Here is a 12,448-nt window from a genome sequence, read left to right on the forward strand (position 1 = left end):
GCGAAGGCGGCAAAAAGTCCTGCAGGTGAAAAGTCTGGACTTTTCGCCTCAAATTGAATACGGGCCTTAATCCGCGTATCCACTTGCTGATTAAACAGAGCGATTGAACAATTACAACATTAATCGTTCATATCGCTCATTAATCGAGCATAAATTGGGCAGTATAATGTCAGAAACGTTTCCAATAACGACAGATTGGCCATGTTCGGGGATGAGGGAGGGTGCCTGCACTGAACAACATATCGTTCAGTGTAGGCACTACAGGGGGTGAGGAATGACTGGACGATTACAATGTTGTAATCGTACTGTCGTTACCTCATCAGCAAGTGGATACGCATCCTTATTTTCTGGCAAATCCAAAGTATCTTTTCCTTACTATAATATTGAACAAATCTCAATTGCTCGGCATCTGTATTGCATTAATAAGAGCTTAGTAAACCACAGCCACTCTGTGAAGACAATGCAAGAATCTTATCACCCCAATGGTTGTCAGCAGGTGAATAATCACATGTGCATTTCTCCTTTCATAACAGTGCACAATAACTCAGTGATCCAATATAATGCAAGAGCCACTTTAGTGATTATGTGGCATGTATAGAATGCCTACTGTATGTACCGATGCCACACAGATACGCAGTCCGGTTATACAATAGCACCTCAAGAGCTGTTATCGATCCAGCACTTTAGAAGCATATGCCAATTAATTTATCAGTGGATTACAATCCACATAATTCAAGTAAAAATGAGAGCAGCACAATACTGTACTTCACTACTATTGGTGGTAGGATAGGTGAGGTTATTATAAATCCTCCTCCTAACACATTTCCTCCATCCTGCATATTTTTTCAAAGGACGTGGGTGAATGTTGAGATCTCTCAGCCGCTATATATATATATATATATATATATATATATATATACACACACACACACACACACACATATGCTATAATTGAATTAATCAGCACAGCAATGTGTAATCAGAAACCTGTTCAATTAAAATCAATTCCAACATACAATATGCATTTACTACCAAGTACAAAGAAATAACAATTATAAATTACATATTATAATGTGTACCTCCTTATAGGATCAAGAAGGCAGCAATTCCAAAAAATCAAAAAAATCAGCAAAAAACAAAAAAAGGGGATCCAATAAATTTATTGCCAAACACTGGACAAACACAAAACAAAAGTATATACCAGAGTAAGATACCTAATTACATATTGTCGAAATGATACCATTCAAATCAAGGTCTCATTTAGACCATGAGGTGAAAGACAGTTAAATTCATGTATCCAAAAGGTTTCCAATGTACAAAGGTATCTGTAGATGTCACCACCTCTCAGTGTGGTTTTAAACTGTTCTATTCCTACAATCCGTAAAACTTCAGCATTCCTGTTATGAATCTCTGCAAAATGTCTGGAAACACTATGCAGTGTGTAACCTTTAAAATGTTTTGTTTATGTTCACTAAACCTGACCTGTAAATTCCTAATGGTACGCCCTATATATCTATTACCACAACTGCATACTAATAAGTAAATAATATATTGAGATTTGCAATTAATAAAATCTCTTATGGTATGGTTCCTCTCTATGGGGTATAAACTAATTTGTTTAGTTTTGTCCATGGCATATCGACACATCCCACACTTAGTAATACCACATTTATAAAATCCTTTGGGAAGCAATCAGTTCATCTCAGACCTTAGAAGGGGTGTACTTGGTTGTTTCCTATTGAAACTACTGGGTGCAAAAAAATTCTTCAAGTTCTTCCCTTTCTTGAAAATAACTCTAGGAATACCCGGTAAAATATTTCTCAATAGGGGGTCTTGCTGCAACAGGTGATAATGACATTTTATTATATGTTTGGTTTGATAAAATGATCTATTAAATCTTGAAATAAAGGCTGTATCTGTATCAAATTCCTTCCCTTTATTATTTGATCCTTTTGGAAGTATCTACCGTAGATTTTCATAATTAACCTGACACACATCATCTACCTCGATGATGGAGTGTAGATCACTTATAACCTAATAAAAGCAACTAAAGACTGAAAAAATTGAGCCATGCGTTCCACGCTGTGGAACACATGGTACTTCCGCCGGATTTTCTCTGCCAGGTATCTAATGAAATTAGTTCCCACCAATGTTTCCCTTCTTTTATTAAAATATCAGTACCCCATCCACTCTATTAGGCATTCCAGACCAATTGCCAGCTCTCTGTGAAGTTTTCATCCAAATCCATCCGCTGGAAGGCCTAGAACAGGCTACCCAGTTCAAAGTTCTTCCCAGCATCTCTTGGTCACAGTTCTGCCCAATGTACATCAATGGCAGACAAGACCAGAACCTCTACCCTCTAGTATGTCTTCTGGGATCCAATGTTACAACTCTGTGAAGTTTTTGTCCAAATCCAGTCAGTGGAAGGCCCAGAACAGGCTCCTCAGGTCAAATTTCTGCTAACCTCCCTAAAACCTGGTCAGGAGTCAATTGGACCACCTTGTGTTGGTTTCATCCGAATCAGTGCAGGGGTGTCCAAATGCATAACCAAACACACAAACAGACCAATTAAGTTTATATATAAGATACCACAAATGCAGAATTTTTGTGTGTATGCAGGCTGATTCTGAATATGTATACAGTAGCCCATAAGAAGATACTTTGTATGCAACAAACAAATTAAACCTATTGCATTAGGGCAGGGGTAGCCAGCCTCGGTCCTCAAGAGCTACTAACAGTTCACGTTTTCCAGACCACCTAGCTGGTACACAGGTGTAGTCATTACTCACTAACACATTTGAAAAGATCCACAGGTGGAGCTAATTATTTCACTTGTGATTCTGTGAGGACACCTGGAAAACATGCACTGTTGGTAGCTCTCGAGGATAAGGTTTGCTACCCCTGGGTTAGGGTTAGCTTCTGATGTATGTGTGCATTGTTTGATACTGACAGGTATGTAATAAAAGTAGGAGCCACTTTTTGAACTTTATTTATGGATAATGCCAACATTTGTTATAATCACAGTTTCTATGTTCTTGAGAGTTATCCAAATAATGAATATGCGGTGGGACTTACTTATACTGCACTCAGTCTCCTGGTGACATACAGTAGATTTAAATGACAGATCTGCCAAGTTCCAGTATGTGTCACGGGGGTTTCAATACAATGTTCAACAGTTTATAGAGTAGCATGTCTTCTTCTTGAGAAACAATGTGCTTTGCATAATATACATGTGCAGGTACCAGGTAATGATCTTTCTAAAACCTCCATTCCCTTTTGCTGCACAGAGGCTGAATACAGGTAAACTCCATTGCTGGTGTAGTGTCACTAGCTTATTGCTGATCCAGGTCTTTTGCAAGGAGGTTTTTATCTGCCGGCTGTGTGTTGTGGGCTAGCTCCTCTGTCGGTGTGATATATCCAGCTCATTGCTGGTCCAGATCTCTTTCAAGGAGGCTTTCTTTTTATGGCTGTGAGTTTGTACCTGCAGGTTGATTCCACTGTGGATTGATGTTTCCAGTTCTCTGCTGGTCTGATTTGTGAGGAGGTCACCCTCTATTAGTTGTGCTCTATGTCCGCAGCTGCTAGTGTTGCGCTATGATTGCAGGTGGAATGGCTGTTGCAGCTGTGTTCTACTGCATACGGTGATCTTTGATACTAACAGTGTGCATATAATGTTTACATTCAATGCATTTCACCAGAAGGCTTCATCAAATATCGCGGCAATAAGGAATAATATCATCCTTCAGTCGCCAGGACATAAGGTCTGATAAGAGCTCCTGCTAATGATGAATAAGTGCTATCACTTTACTTCTGTGTATAGCATTCCATTTTAGAATTATTTATGAGGCCAAAGGACTTAATAAAATAGTCTACTAAATAATAATAAATATTCTGTCTTTGTGTTCTCAAAGAATTAAAGTAAAAAGGGCCTTGTTTTTAAAGTGCTACATCTGTGCAGGGGATTGCTAGTTTTCAGGTGTTCTAAACTAGATTGTAACTGCAGTTTGGGTGAAGTCTATGAGTAACTGAATAAAGTGTCATCTCTTAAACTAAATGTTAGCGGCAGCAGTATGTTGTGTTTAACAGTGATCATTAGATAGATTATTTTTTTGGGTGGAAGGGGGGGAGATCATTTTAATACAGACCAGTGGGTAAATTTACTAAAGGTCAATTTCAATCAATTTTAAATCGATGTTGTGTTTCTGGGGCTAAATCACGCATCTACTAAAGCTACCTACACACTATACAATTATTGGGATGTTTTCTGAATAATCAGGTAATCAGTTTAATTAATTGTATAGTGTGTACGAAGAATCAGTTCAGCATTTCACCGATAAATGGTTAGAAATCATTCACAAACGCATTCCTTTGATTATCCAATCTATCAGTCAAGAATGAAAATATTGGCCTCAATTTCCCAATATCGAGCAGTGTATGTGCATTCTCAATAATCTCAACCATATATCCTATGTTCTCCTGTCACTATGTCAACCTCCTTGTAGGTGGAAATATGCAAAATGAATGTAGTGAGGTGGAAAATCGGTTGCTTCTAGAAAAATTGCATAATGTTTAGTACAGATATTGGGGCTTTCAATTTGCCGATAAATTGACCCATGTCTCATCCCGATCAAAAAAATCTGAGAGTGTGTAGCTAGCTTAAAACCTAAAAAAAAAATCAAAAATTGTTTGTGTGTAATTTAGCTCCAGAAACACAACATCAATTTAAACAGATTTAGTAAATTTACCCCCAAGTGGTTTTGTCACACAATTTGGTCTTGTGATAATCTACAAAAGATTTACCACATGCACCATTTTACTCCTTAGTCTGAACCATTTCACATATGATTTATTTTTAGCCTCATTCTGCTTAAGTAGGTATACAGTAGTTCTTCAGGTCTCCTGAGACTTATTATATTTCCTCAAAAGCAATCTTGTTTTTGTTTTAACAATGCTGCCTACCTTCTTTGAAAAGCAGATTATTTTCTGTTCCTTGTATTTTTCTGAACTGCCTAACACAAAAGTGTGTTGAATTTAGAATTATACTCTAATTTTTACTACAGATCCTGCACACCAAATATATAAACTCTGTGAAAGAATTATAAGTGTTCCCATCTCTACAAACTCTGCACTTCTAAAATAGAATAGTTTTGTTTTTTTGGTAAAGTAAGTGTCCTGGGGGTAAATTTACTAAGAATTGTGTTTGGCCAAGTATACATTCCCGTACAAGTTTCCCCTGTATTTGCAACTCAGAGATTTACTAAAGGAAAACAGGCATGCAAAAACATGATCCCGCACAAAAATAAATGTCAAAACACTCAAATAGAAGTCAATATACCATCGATCCAACCCGCGATTACTTTCCATAGACAGGAATACAACTCACAAATTTACTAAGAATCGTGTTTCAAAACACGAGAGAATTTGAAGCAGAATAGAAGAAATCAATAGAAGTACCTGTGAGCTGCGTGTTTTGCAGAATACCTGCACAGATCAGTCAATTTATTTCAATTGTTTAACCCTTTATTTACACAGTCACACACAAAGCACTACACAGATCTGACTGATCTGTGCAGTGCTCAGCGGAGTATATTAAGAAAGGGCTAATACGAACTTGCACATGATACAACCCGATCAGTTTCACCATCAGATCACAATAGACAGGCAAACACGATTCTTTTTAAATCCATGATATTGGCTACAAAAAACACACGTGAATCCCAGTGATGTCCATCATGTTTATTCTCGGCCAAAAATTATTCTTGCTCTGTTTTAAACAAAACCACACTGATTTTTGAACATTTTGACCACAGTGCTCCCTACCCAATTGCTCAAGAGAAACATTTTTCCTATGAGTGGGCTATCTCACTAACAGTATTTTTAGAGATAAGCCTCTTGCAATAAACTCAGAATATCTCTATTTATGCTTATACATGCAGCAGACCCACTTCAGTGAACAGTAGGCAGATTAAATCAGTTGAGAACTTTAACTTTTTGGCAAACAATATAGACAACTTAACAAAACAAATAAACATGTACAATTTGAATGTGTCCCTCAAGGAGCACAGCGATGGCAAGCACTGGGACCATGGAAAAACTCCTAGTGCTAAAGCAGGAGGCTGCAGTCATCAAGGAGGGCCTACAACTGTAAGTCTCTCAACTAATCCCTATTGCTTGCAAAGATGGCTTGATGACTTTTTGCTTGAAGTGAGCCTGAATCTACAAGATTCAAGCCAAGCCAATCATCCTGTGACAAATTGAATTTGCCATTGGCTGTGATCCAATCATCATGGCTTTCGACTCACCAACCAATCAGAGCTGTCTGTAGGGAGATAAATGCAGCTCACTATGTAATCGCTCAACCCCCTACTGGTGATTTATATTTACTGCCGCAAGCGGGAAAGAGGAAGAATGCTGCAAAAAGGGAGAAGAGAGGACCTGCCAATGACAGAAGACTTTCCAAAAAGAGAAAATGCTGGACGTTGGAAAGCAAATGCCACTGGAAAGAACATAGCAGAAAAGAGGAAGAAGACATCAAGGCAACAGGACCAGAAGTAAGAAATCCCGGCCCTGCAATGCAAAGGGGCTTTTCCTAAAAGAGCTAACACCTGCACCTGTGCCTGATGGATACAGACTTTAGGACCCTTTCTATGATCAATATAGGATACAGCACTAGTCAAGTTGAGGATCAGGAAGGAGCATTGTTGATAGACTTTTGTTTATTTACAGGTCTTTTACTATTTGTTTTATTTGGAATGTATTAGAATGAAATGTAAAGACTAATACTATCATTTAAATTGTATGCACTATTTATTTATGTAAATTAAGTCCACCCACCTATTTGGAAATCTCTAATCTGGATTGTCTATGTTTCGTATAAAAAGGAATTCAGTAAGATACAACTGCATTTCACTTTGATAAAGACCACATATGGTCAAAACGCGTACCTAAATACATCTAAGTGGAACAATGCTTTATTTCCAATACTGAGCGATGTTATCAGAAAAATACCCTTATGATATGTACATGTAACCCTTGGTTACAAATTGCGAAATATGAATATACACAGGAGTTTATAAAAGATGTAAGCTCTTGTATGTATGTCATGATAAGTTATGCTCAGGATTTATATAGAGAATTTTGTAAATAAAATAACAGTGCTGTCCCTGGCAGTATTCACTACTCATTGACCTATATATGTATTCATTTTATTAGTTGGAACATTGTTTAGGAATAAATTTCATAGTAATTCTGCTCATGGGGAACTACTGGAGCCCATGAAGAGTAAAGAAAGAAGTTCTGGGGTGCCCAAGCACCACACTTTCAATGCTGAGGGGACAACTACAGAAAGGTGTGGAGTGATACAGCTGGGAGTGATTTGTCCCATTAGAGAATGAGGGACAGAGTAAAACGAAAGGATGTAGTGATTCCTGTCAGTAAAAAAAACAGCTGGGGGAGTTGCCAGTCTGTCTTATACTCCTCTCAGGTCTGCAGATCACATTAGCAGGAGACCGGGCTTCTGGTGTTGTCCATTTCTGCGTGAACTGAGAAGTCTGAGTAGAGATTACAGGGTCTGTGATAAAGGTGTTTAGTAGTCCGCTCTGTCCCCCCCCCATACACAGACCCTCCAACATGACCCATTCCATTAGGTACAAAATTATCTGCTCCTGGACTTCCTTCTTAATTTATGATTGCAGACAGCTGTGCTGAAACACGCTTCTCATGAAATAACTATCTCAACACAGATGACTGCAATCAGTAATTAGGTGGGAAGTCCAGGAGCAGAGCATTTTGTACCTAATGGGAGGGGTCATGTTGGAGGGTAGGCATACACACAATACAAGTCTGTGCTAGAAAGAGTTCAGGTAGCTGCTACAGCACTCCTCACTAACATTGCATTAAATAAGCTGATAGCTGCCACATATCTTCACTCAGAGACTGCAAGTTTGTGCAAACGGCTTGTTGCATCTCCTCTCATTCTATATCATCTCCATATTAGTCATTACTTACATTGAATAGCGAGCTAAACAGAATAAGCAGCCTTTAAATTGTATTTGTCCTACTATAAAGAAATCCTTCTACAATACTTGTGAGCAGGGGCGTTGGAACGATTTTGTCTGGCAAAATTCCACTAATGTCTCTTTTTTGTGTGCTACTTACTCCTGAAACCTCTGTCAACTAATAAAGGTAGTAGTAGCCTTTTATCATGCAGGTGAGATAGAAATCATGTGTTTTGTATGGTTTAAAATAATCTTGTAGCTTTTCTTATACACACCAGAGGTTTGGAAGGTTTTAGTCGGTCTAAAACATTTGTATTTCCTCCTATATCATGAGTGATTTATGTTTTTCCCCTCCAAACCACAGCATAAAAAATCCAGTGCGTTGGTGATATGTGCTAATGCATTGCAGTTTCAAATCTGCCAAAAAACTGCTGTTTGATAAATAAATTTACATCCATGTATTGGATACAGCTGCTGTGCAAAAATATGACAATGCCTGAAGGAGGCATCTGAAGGAAAAAGACACCTCCTGCCAGCATCTCAGATCCGATTTCTGCATCCAAATCAGATTGATGTTTGCAGCTTTGGCTATATGTGTAAGCCTAAGCTTACTCAGAAGGGTCACCTCCTGTCCACTTGCGAGGCCAGTATATCTGCATAGGAATAGGCAGACACGGCCTCGGCACTCAAGAGAAAAGAGGCTGACATGTCCCTATTTTCTGACAACACAGGCAGCATCGCCCTCTCCCTGACCCCAAATGGCTTAGAGGGCACTGTGCTGCGACGAAGCAGGACCTGTTCCGCACATGTGCAAAATAGTTCATGCACAGTCCTCCCGTCATTGGAGATGTACACAAACCATCAAAATAATGTGCTTACATCCATATGCTGAGGCAAGGTGAGTTGTATCAAACCTTTGAGAGAAGTAAATTGGAAAAGTTGTTTTTTTTCATTATTTGTTTTATTATGGACAATCGCTTTAGAATTTTCATATTTTATACAAAAAAAATGGGATTGCAACCAGCTAAGCACCAGCTGCACTGATAGTGGTGTGCACTAAAGGCCCTCATACTTCAGCATTCAATGGTGTCAATTCTGCAATTTGCAATCAATTGTGTATAAAAATCTGCAATGTATTGGCTTCACAGATTGCAGATTGCAATCAAAAAGTGATTGGAATTGGTAATTCAGATTGTCCAACATGTTGGATTTTACAGATGGATTGGGGCTGTAGATTGCTAGTGTATGGACATGATCAGCAGATTTGCAGACAGTTACTAGTAAAAGGATGGGCCTTTCAAGATTGCCAGATCTGTGTTTGCTGAAAATGATCTGCAAATCACTGAAAAATCTGTAATATATGGGCGCAGATTGTTAGTTTGGGAAATCCTAAAATCTGGCAACAAATCTTCAAATTGTTCAATTGTGGTTTTGCTGATGTATGGGTGCCTAAAGATGCATCTATTTTGCACTGCTTCTTTGAAGCATCAGTGAACAGAGGTAAAAATATATTTAAAAGCAGATATTTACTAATAATTTGTAATATGGTTAATAGGAATTCAGAAATTACATAGACAAATTAGATAATGTTTTATACCTTTTCAGTCATATTTTACCGAATATAAAATGTTATACTTGTTAGTAGATTTTTATTGAATAAGCTAACAATGTGTTGAAAACATGATCATTATATTTCATATTTCAGTATGCAGAGCTTAGTGTATTTTATAAACATCATTTCAATGCATAGGGAAGAACAATTTTCAAATTGAATGTAATTTTCAAATGTTCTGTAGAGATACTGTAGTGGCTGATTCAATGCCAAATTGCTTTATTAAGCTTGTTCTCTTGCCCCAATTTTGTAACTACTAGAGCCACATAAAGGTGTCTTTAATGTTATTCTGAGATCATTTTATCATCATTGTCAATAGCAAGTCTAGTAATAATGGCTCACTGATTAAAATAATACGTAGTATTTTATGTAGACTGCATCTGTGTCTCTCTAAAGAAAGTATTGTATACAATATGCACAGATCCAATTAATAGTTTTGATACATTAGATGGAAACAATGCTACTTTGCCCAAGTTTTCCTTGTGTAAGGCTCCAAGGGCTAAGATTTGGTGCCCCCATAGGATCCTCTGTTAACTTCAATGGCCAGAAATAGTCTGAGTACCAGAAGCTATCTGCTGCATGAAAATTGAAAATGCCAATCTTGCTTATGTCAGGAATAGGATGAGCAAATTTTCTGTTTCCAATCTGTTTTCAATCAAGAGGAATGTTGTTACAGAGAAATCATTCACATCTTTGTAAAGAGCAGAGAACATACAGAAAAACTGACCTTTTAAAGTTATTCATATTTTATATACATTGCTAGTAAAAGGTCAGGAATGTCTTACAAGCAACATTCTTTAATCACTGTGTTAATCATATCAACAGTTCCTCAAACAATCAGCTCTGGTTATCCATGATGTTGCATTCTGGCATTTTTCATACTTGATATCACTGATTCCAAACAAAGGAAAATCTAACGAAAATAGCACCAGTGCTATAGTATATAAATGTAAGGCTGTAGATCTATGATTAGAAGTAGCACACACAAAAGGTGATGTTTTCAAAGTGAGCTGAGGGTCTTATTCAGTTTGGATCGCAAGGCAGCGTTGGCTTGCAGCCCGCCGATGTTTGCATTCTGTGCACGAGTATGCATCACAGTGCTCATGCAGGAACCAGCAACTGCAATCGGGAAGCGATCGCAGTGAGCACGCAGTCCCATCGCACAGTGATTGACGGGAAGTGATTGTTTGGGGGTGGCTTGCCAGGCTTGCCTGTGCGTTTGAACGCCATTACAGGGGCATGCATAATTAAGACCCTGCGATTGCTTACGCTGGCAGAGGTCTAGATAGCGACATGAAGTTTAGCAGACTGTGAGGTAGGGTTCCTATGTTACTCGATGTTACCTATGTTTTCGCAAACTTGCTGATGCACGTCTTGGGAAGTGGGCAGCTTTATACAGTGGTAGGAGTCTTGGTATAGTGCTGCGGTTGCCGTGCGATTGCATTCATTAGCATATTTTCACATCGAGCGGGTGCGTGTGAACGCAGGTGTGCGATTCGCGCTGAATCAGGCCCTAAGTCTCAGCTCTTTAAAAGTGGGACATTTTACCACTGACATGGATAATAGGTGGATGCGTCATAGTGTGGTTTTGCCAACCCCAATTTAAAATGCAGTGTTATTGTGCAGTTTTGAAACAGTGTCATTCATTAAAGAAAAAACTGAACATCAAGCTGTAATTTCTAAAAGAGGCAGATTACAAACTGCTTAGCTGGTTTTGTGAGAGGATGCATATGAACAGTGTTTCAAGCAGCACTTTACAAAACCAGAAAACTGCACAAAAGATGCATATATTTCAGACATGACTGTCATTGCTGAATTGTTTGCCTAGTTTCATTTTAATGCAGATACAAATACAGTTGATCGCCACAATGCAGTCACAAAGTAAGTGCAAACATATATTTACACACAAATGTTATAATATGTACTGTACAATTTAAAATATATAATACAGTTTGCACCAGAGCATAATAAATGTGAAAGGCATCATCATCAACACGTAAATTTACACCAGGCCTACTGGAGAAATATATATACATGTTCTACTAGTTATATCTTAAAGATAAAAGTGGAAGGGGGGATGGACTGCACACCATAATTTTAAACATGAGTGCTACCATTCTGAGACTTGTAGTGCCATGCAGAAATAAGAAAATGTAGGTGCACACCCTAAGCACTAAGCTTACTGCTAATCAAAACTCTAATGGTTTTAGCAGATTTGGCAAAAAATGTATGCCCACCTACCATGTCATGCCCCTTATAGGTTAGTCCTGCATAAGTGTATATAATGTGTTATTATATAATATAAAAATGTTATAATAATATTAGAGATGTTAGGAATGAGGTTCACCTTGACATGGTAGTTGGGCATACATTTTTGGGCAAACGTGCTAAGAACCTTATTTATACTCCATGTTAGTTGTTACAGTTTATTATAATTGTTTTTATTATCAGTAAGCTTATAGTGTGCACCTGCATTTTCTTTATATCTGAAAGATATGTTATTCAAAATTGCAAGCATCACAGATAGCTAAATTAGAACTGAACAGTCTTTGCATGATGTTTAGTTTCAAAGTAGAAGTTTGCTACAAACTAGTGCAATCAGATTGTTTAAACTTTAAAGCTGCATGCGGTTAAGATGCTTAACCACCTTATTTATTAATTTGCTACACCTCAGATGCAATAATGCATAACAGGAGATTAATAAATAATGATGTTTGTGTTTGAAAACTGTATCCAATTGATAGTTTAAAATCACATAATAAATCACACTTTGACATATTTCCCTTGGGGAGAAATGTTACATACTTCAAATTTGAGTTACAATTCACCAGATGTAAAA

This window comes from Taudactylus pleione, unplaced genomic scaffold, assembly GCF_031769625.1.
Source record: "Taudactylus pleione unplaced genomic scaffold, aTauple2 ptg000007l, whole genome shotgun sequence".
In the NCBI taxonomy this organism is placed as follows: domain Eukaryota; kingdom Metazoa; phylum Chordata; class Amphibia; order Anura; family Myobatrachidae; genus Taudactylus; species Taudactylus pleione.